The sequence below is a fragment of the Apodemus sylvaticus genome, chromosome 3 (assembly GCF_947179515.1).
Source record: "Apodemus sylvaticus chromosome 3, mApoSyl1.1, whole genome shotgun sequence".
In the NCBI taxonomy this organism is placed as follows: Eukaryota; Metazoa; Chordata; class Mammalia; order Rodentia; family Muridae; genus Apodemus; species Apodemus sylvaticus.
The window spans coordinates 86,096,296-86,109,555 of record NC_067474.1 but is presented as its reverse complement, the minus strand read 5'-3'; positions in this window follow the sequence as shown (position 1 = coordinate 86,109,555).

Genomic DNA, 13,260 nt, shown 5'->3' with positions numbered 1-13,260 from the left:
CCAATATTGATGATTTCACAGAAACAAAAAAACAGACTAATGACTCATTGCAATAAACACTTGGAAGTCTCCATGTGTGGACAAAGGCATATATGGCAGAGACACACTGCCACCTACTACAACTTTCACAATGACACTTTTTCTGTGCTTTGCTTTGTTTTCTTTATTCTGTTCATTTGTATGTTTTTTCTTTGGGGGGAGGGTACTAGGGTGGAGGACAGGTACAATATTAGTGGGACTGAGGTTCATGATGTGAAACTCTCAAAGAATCAAAAAATGTTAAATATATATAATGAAATCATTTCCCCTTCTCTTTCTCTTAACCTTCCCATTTATTCCTCCAGGTTCTCTTTCAATTCAGGAACTCCTTTTTTTCCCCATTACTTGCTGTTACATATGTATAAGTAGATGCATGTATGTCCATGTATATATATATATGTGTGCGTGTGTGTGTGTGTGTGTGTGTGTGTGTGTGTGTATTCCTAAGTACAATATACTTTGTGTATAATGCTATTGTATTATGATTTTAGGGATGATGGCACTAGATAACCAGTTCGTGTGCTTTCTTTTCTTTTCTTTTCTTCTTTTTTTTTTTTTTTTTTTTTAGTTTTGTTTTGTCGAGACAGGGTTTCTCTGTGTAGCCCTGCCTGTCCTGGAACTCACTCTGTAGAGCATGCTGGCATCGAACTCAGAAATCCACCTGCCTCTGCCTCGCAAGTGCTGGGATTAAAGGCATGCGCCACCACAGCCAAGCTTCGTGTGCCTTCTTAAAATGTGAAACAACATTCTTTTCAGACACCTGTGGAGCTTCCTGCTCTCTTGCCTCACCCTGGGTCTCAAAGCTCTTTTTGATATTTAAGAGATAATCTGCTCTACAAGCCCCACTTCAAACCTTAGAATTATTTCTCTTTTACTTCATGACTTGTGTCCTGAGATGAAAGTCTTATTGAAATGGATGAGAAGCCACACACCTCTTGTCTTCCACAAGATCCCAAGGTTGGCATTAGTTCTACTTCTTGTCTTCCTGAAAGAGATGGAGTCACAGCAGGACATAGGTAGAACAAGCAGAACACCAAGGTTCAGTTTGATCAGGAACTAATCAAAAGTGAAGTACATCCCCCAGAGTGCAAGATGGATAGGACTGAAGAGCAGCAGCATGGCTTGTCTCCAGTGTCCGGTCTACCATTTTTCTTCTATGTTTCTCTGAATGATCTACTTCCTGGAATAGAAACAGGATTTCATGGAATCTGTCTTATTTACAAAAGAATCTGTTACAATTAGATACGAGCATACGTATAAAGATTTAACTGTCTATACAGTTAAGAAGGACAATGATATTTTATACATGGGGACCTGCTAGAACCTGCTAATATCAGCTCTCCCACCCCACTCTACTCCTGGCACCACATGCTCTCTCTTTGCCATTATCTGGTCAGGTTGGTTATCTTATAACCAGCTCTAAACCTTCTTACTTTTTTCCCTCAGTGTTCCTAACCTCCCTGTTTTGACATTAGCATTTATTAGCCTCATTTTGACGCTAACATTGATGCTAACATTTAACTGCTTGCAACATTATCATTATCTATGGTTGCCACCTCCTTACTCTAACAATATCCTCCCAGATAAAATAGGCATTCGTATTTGAATATGAAGTGACACACAGTTATTGTGAGAGCAGTCAGTGGGTGATAGTTCCTGCTTTGTGGACAGTCCTCACAAACACAAGGTTCTCAGTGTACTTAGTAATACCAGTGTTGTAGCATGTTACTATGTTAGTTCTTCCTGAATAGCAATCAAAATGAGAGCAGCCTGAACTTCAACTTATTGAGCCAGTACACACCCTTTGCACACATTGTTCTTTATAATAGCAGTGTCACCATCACGGGGAACTTGTTAGAAATTCAGTACGTGCATCTTAGAAGGCTCACTGGGATATTTGTTTACCTTTGAGGAGCTAAATATGGATACACTAAAAATTGATATCAAAGCTCTAGCACATAATCTTCCAAAATATTTCTCTTTATATAAATCATAGTAGAAAGCACACTTCTCTGAAATTTATATGAAAACTATGGAGTCATTTTCACCTTCCCAATTTAAAGCTCTAAAGTGTTGGAGAAACCAAAGGAGCAATAGAAACTAAGACTAAAAGTCAATTACATTAATGGTTACTCCCTCTATCATGTGTGTATGTGTGTTTCTGTGTTTGTATGTGTATGTGATATATGCATCTAAGAGTGATGTACATTTGTACAGCATATGGAGTCCAGAAGACAATGTTTAGGCGTCTGTTTTCCTATTCTTGCTTAGGTTCTAGAAGTTGAATTCCAGTTAGCAGGCTTGAAGACTGATCACTTTTAGCACCCTTTCTAGATCCAATATCTATTTTAATCATTTGAAGAAATCTGTTCTTTCTCCGATGCCACTGTGCCATATTGGAATATAATTAGCAGTGACCACACTTGTAAACCAAAGTCCCCATGCCCATGCCTATGCCACACACAAAATGCTGCACTTTCCACTCAACTTTTGTTTTGAGAAAAAAATAAAATTTACTTCTTTTTAACATATAATGTTCATATAATGTTACTATGTATTAAACATGTTTACAAATTTGCATCATCTTTTCATTTTTTCCTTTTTATTAAAAACAGAAACTTTTCTCATATAATATATCCTGATGATTAAATGATTAAAAAACAATGTTAGTGGACAGATTGGAATATTGTACAATATAATTTCAATTTATGTTGGTCTGCCTTCATCCCTCTTATTAACCATGTTGTGCTCACCTCTGTGTCTAAGTTAACATCTATGTGACTAAAACATAAAACCTTTTGCAATGATGTCATTTAACAGAACACTAGCTTCCACCATCCAAAGGGTAAGAACGGCATCTGGTAGCATCTGTGACCTATTGCAGAATGCCTCCAAGTTTGCTTTCATCCACCTACCCAATGCTTCCATCAACATATTTTTAAAGTGTTTAACTTATGACCTCTCCATTCTGTCACTTTAAAAACATCAAACTGTTATCATGTTGAAACACTTATTTTGAGGTTGACTTGAATTTGTATTTCTGGGCCATGGTCATTCATATCTAACACCAGAATTAGCTATGCTATATCCCCGTTGGTCGGAAAAAGTTGTGTATTTTTGTTTGTTTGTTCCAACAAGTATGGGAATCTAACACCCACACGGCCACAAGAAGTTAGCATGACATTAAGCATTTGCTCCTGCAGTGATCTTTCACCCTGAGAATTCTTTAAGTTCCTAGCCTCTGATCTTGAGTGTGAGGTCAAGAGCATTGTATACTGAAATGGTGTCAGGTACCATGTTACCTACAAGTGGAGAGCAGAAATAGGAAACAGTACACTTCAGAGTTTAAACATTCACCTGCTCTATTCCTATAGTTAATTTGTTTTGATTTTTTTCTCACATTCTATGCTTCATAATTTGTTAGCAACATACTCTACCACTGACCTTCAGGTCCACCCATCTCCCACACACATCTTCTCCTACTGGGACAGTTACATCCTAATGGAAAGCATATACTTCTAAGTAAAGTACCTCACAGACAAGTATTTGCTTGTTTTTTTAAATAAAGTAGTTTTGAAGTGGAAAAAATGTCTTTGAGACATTATGACTTAAAGCTTGGAACCTGCAAATGTGTTGTACTTCTAGGTTTTATCTTGAATTCTGATAATATTTTGCTAGACTTTAAGAGAGAGTGCAAGAGCACATGGGTCCTACTAGCTAGCAAATGTCAGTCTTCCTTATTAAAGGTTAAGTATGTGCAAATTTTATGTAACAGTAAATATTTAAATTCAGTAATTCAGTAAATTTAGAAATAAAATATTTATCAGTCCAATATGCAAATAAAATATAATTCTTAATATTATGTTATCAGAAAAAAAAACTGAGAAGCACTTCTCTTATCAAAAACTGCAAGACGGGCTGTAAAGATGGCTCAGTGGTTAAGAGCACTGACTATTCTTCTGAAGGTCCTGAGTTCAAATTCCAGCAACCACATGGTGGCTCACAACCATCTGTAATGAGATCTGACACCTTCTTCTGGTGTGTTTGAAGATAACTACAGCGTACTTACATATAATAAACAAATCTTTAAAAAAACAAACAAACAGGTACACCACCTAGGAAAGTCTCTATGAAGTGGTTAATTTGATGTTCAAGAATTCATAATCCAATTGGGGCAGAGGTGGTGCAGCCTTTAAAAAAACTGCAAGACACTCATAAAATTAAGAAAAATGTATTTTAAATGCAGGTAATGAAACACAAGAATAATATTAAAGTCATCAATTACCAAAATGAAGTGAAAAGGAGTTCATAAAAATCCTTTGCATAAGCAATAAAGGGAGTCTGACACAGAGTACTGGCCTAGCATGCACGGAGTCCATAGTCTAATTTTCATTATGACCAAGACAAGAATAAAAACACAAAGAATGGAGAATTATGGAAAATCCAGACTAAGAGAAATCTTAAACCATCCAGGAAGCTCTATGAAAAACATAAATTAGGACAATAAGATAAACAACAACAACCACTAGATTACCGAATGCAGCAGTCTGAGCAGATAGCAAAGGGTATCCTTGGAAAAGAGCTAAAAAAAAAAACTACTGGAGAAAAAACTCTCTATTGTGTTTGTATGTGAAACTACTGCCTACGGCTGAGAGGAAATCAGAAAAACCTTACTCACCCCCCCCCACACACACACACTGTATTGAAAATGCTTTTTTAAATATAATATGTTCAGATTATAGTTCCCGTTTCAAGTTTTTCAAAAACTATAGATTTTATTATGAGAATAATTAATGTTTCTTGTTGTTTTGTTTTGTTTTGTTTTGTTTTGTTTTGAGACAGGGTTTCTCTGTATAGCCCTGGCTGTCCTGGAACTCAATCTGCAGACCAGGCTGGCCTTGAATTCAGAAATCTGCCTGCCTTTGCCTCCCAAGTGCTGGGATTAAAGGAGTGCTCTACCACTGCCAGGCAATACTAAGTCAGAAAAACAAGACTTGGCCATTCAGCCAGGAGCACACAGAGCACCGAACAGTGGAGCAGCTGGGACAGGATCCTTCCAGGTGAGGTCTGTCCCATAGCCCTCTGTGCACAGATTCTGTCTACCAGGAGAGAGCTGGTCTTTCAGGAGTGCTGACACAGGCTTACAGGTAGACAGGAGGGACAAGCTCCAGCTATAGACAGCTGGATAATCACCAGAGATAATCAGATTGCAAAAGGAAAGCACAAAGACCTCACAACAGAAACCAAGGCTACTTGGCACCACCAGAACACAGTTCTCCCACCATAGCAAGTCCTGGATACCCCAACACACCAGAAATGCAAGATTTGCATTTAAAATCACATCTCATGATGCTGATAGAGGACTTCAAGAAGGACATAGATAACTCCCTTAAAGGAATACAGGAGAATATGGGTAAACAGGTAGAAGGCCCTTAAAGAGGAAATACAAAAAATCCCTTAAAGAATTACAGGAAAACACAACCAAACAGGTGAAGGAATTGAACAAAACTATCCAGGTTCTAAAAATGGAAATAGAAACAATAAAGAAATCACAAAGGGAGAGAACTCTGGAGATAGAAAACCTCAGAAAGAGATCAGGAGTCATAGAATACAAGAGATAGAAGAGAGAATCTCAGGTGTAGAAGATAACACAGAAAGCATTGACACAGCAGTCAAAGAAAATTCAAAATGCAAAAAGCTCCTGACCCAAAACATCCAGGAAACCCAGGACTCAATGAGAAGACCAGACCTAAGGATTATAAGTGTAGAAGAGAGCAAAGGTTTCCAATTTGAAGGTCCAGTAAATATCTTCAACAAAATTATAGAAGAACACTTGCCTAACCTAGAGAAAGAGATGCCCATGAACATACAAGAAGCCTACAGAACTCCAAACAGACTGGACCAGAACAGAAAGTCCTCCTGGCACATAATAATCAAAACACCAAATTCACTAAACAAAGAAAGAATATTAAAAATAGTAAGGGAAAAATGGCAAGTAACTTATAAAGGCAGACCTATCAGAATTATACCAGACTTCTCACGAGATACTATGAAAGCTCGAAGATCCTGGGCTGATGCCATACAGACCCTAAAAAACACAAATGCCAGCCCAGGCTACTATACCTGGCAAAACTCTCAATTGTCATAGATGGAGAAACCAAGGTATTCAATGACAAAAACAAATTTACACAATATCTTTCACAAATCCAGCCCTTCAAAGGATAATAAATGTAAAACTCCAACATAACTAGGGAAACTATACCATAGAAAAAGCAAGAAAATAATCTTTTAACAAACCAATGAGTCAAAATGTAGAAAACAATGGATTATCCGGTGCCTAGTATCAACTGATCTATCTAAAGCACATCCGAGACTCAGGGAATATCCCAGAAAAGAGGTCTGAATGATTATAAAAGCCAGAGAACCAGGGATTCTTCTGTGAGTTTGTGTCTCTTAGCTTTTGCAAGAAAGCTACATTCATAAAATCTCAACAATATGTCTGACTGAAAAAGAAGTAACACCCCAATATAAATGGAGAAAATCTCACAGGGCCCCACTGAGTAATTGAATAATGACAGGCAATGAACAACTTGCTGAGAAAGATAATTTGTTTTTACCAGGGATGAGATCCTTGATTGACTATTCAATAGTGAGTGATCAGTCTTAAAATCATATATATATATAGATAGATAACACTGTAGATTATTCATTTACATGTATATGGAACAACAATTGTTCAAAAAAGGAGAAAGCTATAAATTTACAGGTAGGAGGCACTGGATATGTGAGGGTTAGAAGAAAGAAGAGAGGGGGGAGAAACTTGAAATTGTATTTTAATTAAATAAAAAAACTTAAGGAAAACTCTGTAGAATGAAAGTAACTTGGAACATGCAACACTGATAAATTCACCATGTCCCTAACAAAATTAATGTAATGTTTTTCATTCTCGTATTTTGGCAACAATTTTGTTTCAGAATAGAAATTATTATAAGTCCTACAATCATATTCATGTGGATCATTTGTAAAGAATAAACAATTACAATTGAACCTTCTTTTGCAAAGGTAAATCTCATAACAATAAAGGGAAGACATTTTTACACAAAATTAATAGAATGTATTGATCTCTCAGAATTCTATGCTGTATTAAGATGTCACGTTTTCCATGGCTATAGAAATATGAACAATTGTGCTGTTTGATGTGTGAAATAGCTTGTTTAAAGTGGCAGTTAGATCTCTGAATAAAAAACTACATTGATTTCAAATGGAGTTTGATTTGTAAAGTTCTTCCTGGAATTCTCCAGAGATATGCAGTTCCAACAGCATGCCCCTGGAGTCCAGTTGTCTTCAATAACAGGCAAGTTAAAGAAGAGGCAGGAGGTTCAGCTGTGTTTCTGTTGACATGAGTTGACGCTGTTCTTAATGCAACTCTGCATACTTAGCTTCTGCCTAAGGAAAGCTATAGTGAGTAGTGAGAAAAGTGGCAGCCTAAGATTTCTAGGAAATCAACAATTTTTTTAAAAAATGGAGCCCGAATGTTTGTTCAAACCACAGACTGGCCAGTGCTGTGTTACAATTTTCCAGGGAACAATTATCTACACGCATAAGAAGGGAAACTGGCTGCAGGCCAAAGTACACTTACCACCAATGTCCAACTTGGTAAACAAATGAGTTCTCCTGGGGTAATTCACTGGAGCAAAAATGACTAAAAGGTAGCTGCCCACCAAAGCCCACTCAAGACAGGTGAACGCTCACAAAAGATTTCAGTTAAATCTACGGATTTGAGAGAGGCCTTTACAGGTAGCTCAGATGCTCTCTGTTTCTTCCAAGGTAGTTTGGTTGATTTTTAGTTCCTTTACTATTGCTATGAGGAGACAACATGGCTAAGGCTACTTATAAACGAAATAGTTAATTGCTAGCTTGCTTATGGTTTCAGAGCAGTACGATAATGCCCATTATGATGAGACTCACGGCATCGGGCAGACATCCATGATGCTGGAGCAGTAGCTGAAAGCTTAAATGTTGACATAATAAGCATGGGGCCTAGAGATAAATACCTGGGAATGGCCTGGGATTTTGAAATCTCACAGTGACATGCCTCCTCCACTAAAACCTGATCCCCTTATCTTTCCTAAACAGTTCCATGAACTGTGGAACAAGCACTCAAATATATGAGGCTATGGGGACCATTTTCATTCAATCCTCTAAAATTGATCTCTGCTTTTTCCAGGCAGCTCAGCTCCATTGATAGGGCCTCTCAGATCTCCTTACTGCCTATATATGCGTGGGAAGGGAGAAGCCTAGAATATCTGGTCAGTCTCAAGTACTTCTAGAAGCTATTTAGTGTTCTTTACCTTGCGGGATTAATGAGTTTCCATGCAAGATAGAATGTTTCACTTCCGCTTAGCCTAGTAGTCCTCAACTTATGTCTCATAACCTCTTTGTGGCGGGTTGAAGGACGCTTTCACAGGGATATCCTAAGACCATTGCAAAACACAAATAATTATATTACAATTCATAATAATAGCAAAATTACAATTATGAAGTAGCAACCGTAATTTTATGGTCGGGGGGAGGGGGGGCGCTACCACAACATGAGGTATTATATTAAATGGTACCAACATTAGGAAAGTGGAGAACCACTGCTTTAGACAGTCTTGGTTTCACCTCCCATTTAACACCCTGTATCTTAGTGAATTTACATCCAAGGAAAACAGCTTTATCTTATAGTACATCGTCATACAACACGTATACCCTAATGGTGTCTTTAACAAGAACCATAAAATTCAAAGGAGGAAGAAACCAAATACTATAACTTGGCTAAGTCATGGAATGACCTTAACATCTAAATAATAATTCTTTTTAATAACCCACATAAGTAATACTGCATTACTTAACAGCATTTTGGATTGTGTGATTAATATTCTAAGACACTATTAATTATCATTATTAGTGGTAGTAATAGTATAGCTGCTGAGAACTGAACCTAGGACTCTGTGCCTGGTAATTGAGTTCTACTACTCAGGTGCATCCCTTACCACATTTTCGTTTTTTATTTTGACACAGTGCTCTCACTAAATTACTCAAACTATCCTCAAACTTACTCTGTAACCCAAGGTGTAGCCTTCACCTTGTGATCTTCCTGTCTTAGCTTCTACAGTTGCTGGAGTTATGATCTGTGTTACTGAGCCTGGTTAGGATATCTTTCCTAAAGTACATTAAATACAATTTTTACATTTAGTTTAAGAGACTTCTGGACTCATGAAAATGCTACATTTTATAGTCTTCCTTTCTGTTGTAGCTTCTAATTTATTTCATTATTAGCTAAATAACTGTAACTGAAAACTCTATCATTTCAATATGTCTCACAAGAATTTCCAAATCATGTTTGTCTAGTACTTAACTAATATAATATTCAATGAAAAATGTATCAAGGAAAGACTGTTAAACATAATATGGAAAAGATCTCATGTAAATAAAATATGCTCCCAGTTGAATAATGCAAAAGCAAGGAACCAAAGGCAGATAAAGGTAATAAATATAAAATAAGAACAAAGATTGATTAGCTTCTGTGTATTATAACACATATCCTATGAAAATTATTAATTTTACAAATTTAAGACAAGGTTTTCTAATATCCAAGAGGAAGAACAAACAATTCAGAAAATGTAAAATATTAATTGATTTAAAGTTTTTGAGAAATCTGTTTTAAAATTACTAATGAAAAAAAATTATTGTGCAGTTACAAAGCTTTAATGTTTAATAATATGTGGTATCTGAAACATGTAAATGACAACTGCATAGAAGCAGAAAGTATAAAGCCCTGGTCACTAACTGTCTTTGAAGAATCACAAAGTGGCTTACAAGTTAAGTTCTCAAAGAAATACGAATACAAATACAAGAAAATGGCTTTTAATTAGATTCCTCAAATTCATTCAAATAATTAAATTCAATTAGCCACAAGAGGTCAAACTCTCATCGTTTAGAAAGGGAATGGATAACAAGCAGGTTGAACATGATAGATACCAAGTGTTTTCCCAGTTCTATAAAAACATTTATTATCTGATTCAGGGTACTTTTTTCAAACTGAGACCCTGCTGTTTTTCAATATCTCTCTGGGTAAAAAACATTTCACATAGACAGACAACACACACACACACACACACACACACACAGAGAGAGAGAGAGAGAGAGAGAGAGAGAGAGAGAGAGAGAGAGAGAGAACCCTTGAGTATTTTATAACTTTGTTCTTCTGAGAAGTAGGTTTGTTTTCATTTGACTCATATTAGAGTAGGCAAGAACTCAATATTTACATAACAATTGACCTGTGAAAGTCAACAGACAACAGATAGCCCCTGTCCTTGTAAATTGCTCATCTGTGAATTCCAGTGGAAGCTGGATACTCATATTGAATGTTCACATCTCTTCTGATAGTTTCTGACATCCAATGGAAAAAAGATAGCCTTTTCAACAAATGGTGCTGGTTCAACTGGAGGTCAGCATGCAGAAGAATGCGAATTGATCCATCTTTATCGCCTTGTACTAAGCTCAAATCCAAATGGATCAAGGACCTCCACATAAAGCCAGACACTCTGAAGCTAATAGAAAAGAAACTGAGGAAGACCCTTGAGGACATCGGTACAGGGAGAAAATTTCTGAACAGAACACCAATAGCGTATGCTCTAAGATTAAGAATTGACAAATGGGACCTCATAAAATTACAAAGTTTCTGTACAGCAAAGGACACCATCAAAAGGACAAATCGGCAACCAACAAATTGGGAAAAGATCTTCACCAATCCTACATCAGATAGAGGGCTAATATCCAATATATATAAAGAACTTAAGAAGTTAGACTACAGAAAACCAAACAACCCTATTAAAAAATGGGGTACAGAGTTAAACAGGGAATTCTCACCTGAAGAACTTCAGATGGCGGAGAAGCATCTTAAAAAATGCTCAACTTCATTAGTCATTAGGGAAATGCAAGTCAAAACAACCCTGAGATTTCACCTTACACCAGTCAGAATGGCTAAGATTAAAAATTCAGGAGACAGCAGGTGTTGGAGAGGATGTGGAGAAAGAGGAACACTCCTCCACTGCTGGTGGGGTTGCAAATTGGTACAACCACTCTGGAAATCAGTCTGGCGGTTCCTCCAAAAACTGGGCACCTCACTTCCAGAAGATCCTGTTATACCACTCCTGGGCATATACCCAGAGGATTCCCCACCATGTAATAAGGATACATGCTCTACTATGTTCATAGCAGCCCTATTTATAATTGCCAGATGCTGGAAAGAACCCAGGTATCCCTCAACAGAAGAGTGGATGCAAAAAATGTGGTATATCTACACAATGGAGTACTATTCAGCCATTAGAAACAATGAATTCATGAAATTCTTAGGCAAATGGATGGAGCTAGAGAAAATCATACTAAGTGAGGTAACCCAGACTCAAAAGGTGACTCATGGTATGCACTCACTAATAAGTGAATATTAACCTAGAAATCTGGAATACCCCAAACATAATCCATACATCAAATGAGATACAAGAAGAAAGGAGGAGTGGCCCCTTGTTCTAGAAAGACTCAGTGAAGAAGTATAGGGCAAAACCAGAACGGGGAAGTGGGAAGGGGTGGGTGGGAGGACAGGGGGAGAAAAGGGGGCTTATGGGACTTTCAGGGAGGGGGGGGGCCAAAAAAGGGGAAATCATTTGAAATGTAAATAAAAATATATTGAATAAAAAAAAAGACAGAAAAAAGATGGAAAGTTTCTAATTAATATGTATATAGGTTTTATGCCAAACAAGGAATTTAACACCCCCTTTTAAAATTGATTGCATTTAAATACCTACAAACATTTTTCACCATTAATACTGTTTACCTAAAGATGGGTAAAGCACAGAGCTTCTGAAAGTGTTACAATAGTTTTAGAAAAGCAGGCAGAGCTCTTCCCTCCCCAGCCCCCACCCCCAACCCACTACTGGATGTGAACCATTGAGATGCGTAAAACATGGGTTAGATCTATTTTATTTTATTTTATTTTATTTTATTTTGTTTTGTTTTATTTTATTTATTTATTTATTTATTTATTGAAAAGGGAAGTAAAGGGAAATAAAAACACTTTATGATAAAATTAAAGATTTACATGGAAAATATTTCAGATAAACACGCTAAAATTGACAATTTTCATGGAAAATTAAAGAGTGAAGTGGTAGACATGTAAAACATTGCTAAATTAATTGACATATGGGATAGAAACATTTTATAATAGAATTGAATATTTATGTGGAAAATATTTCTCATAAAATTGTAGAAAAATGTAGAAAAATGTGTTAGAATTGAAGATTATCACGGAAAATTTTATATAGATATAATAATGGTAGGCATAAAAGTATTCCTAAGTTGATTGAAAGTGGAATTATAAACATTTTCTGATAAACTTGAAGATTTACATGGAAAATATTTCTGATAAAATTAAAGAAATATATAGAAAAACATGTCAGAATTAAAGATTATGGAAATTATGCAGATAAAATGATAGGCATAAAGATAATTCTAAGTTGAATAAAAGTGAATTATAAACATTTCAGACAAAATTGAAGATTTCTATGGAATATATTTCTGGTAATATTCAAGAAATATATAGACAAAAACGTTAAAATTGACTATTTCGTGGAAAATTTACATATAAAGTGGTAGATATAAAAACTCTAAATTAATTGAAGGTGGAATTAGAAACATTTGTGATAAAAATCAAAGATTTTTACATTGAAAACATTTCTGATAAGATAGATGAAATATATAGAAAGACATATTAAAATTGAAGATTATCATGAAAAATAATGCAGATAAAATGGTAGACATAAAAAAATTACAAAATTAATTAAAAGGAGAATTACAAACATTTTCTGATAAAATTGAAGATTTGCATGAGAAATATTTCTGTTAGTCTATGTCTTTTTATTGGGGAGTTAAGTCCATTGTTGCTAAGAGATATTAAGGAATAGTGATTGTTGCTTCCTGTTATTTGTGATGTTATTTTTATGTTTGTGTGGGTAACTTCTTTTGGATTTGTTGGAAGCAGATTACTTTCTTTCTTTTTCCTTGTGTTGGCATTTTCCATCAATTATCCTTTGTAGGGCTGGATTTGTGGACAGATATTGTGTAAATTTGTTTTTATCATGGAATATCTTGGTTTCTCCATCTATGGTGATTAAGAGTTTT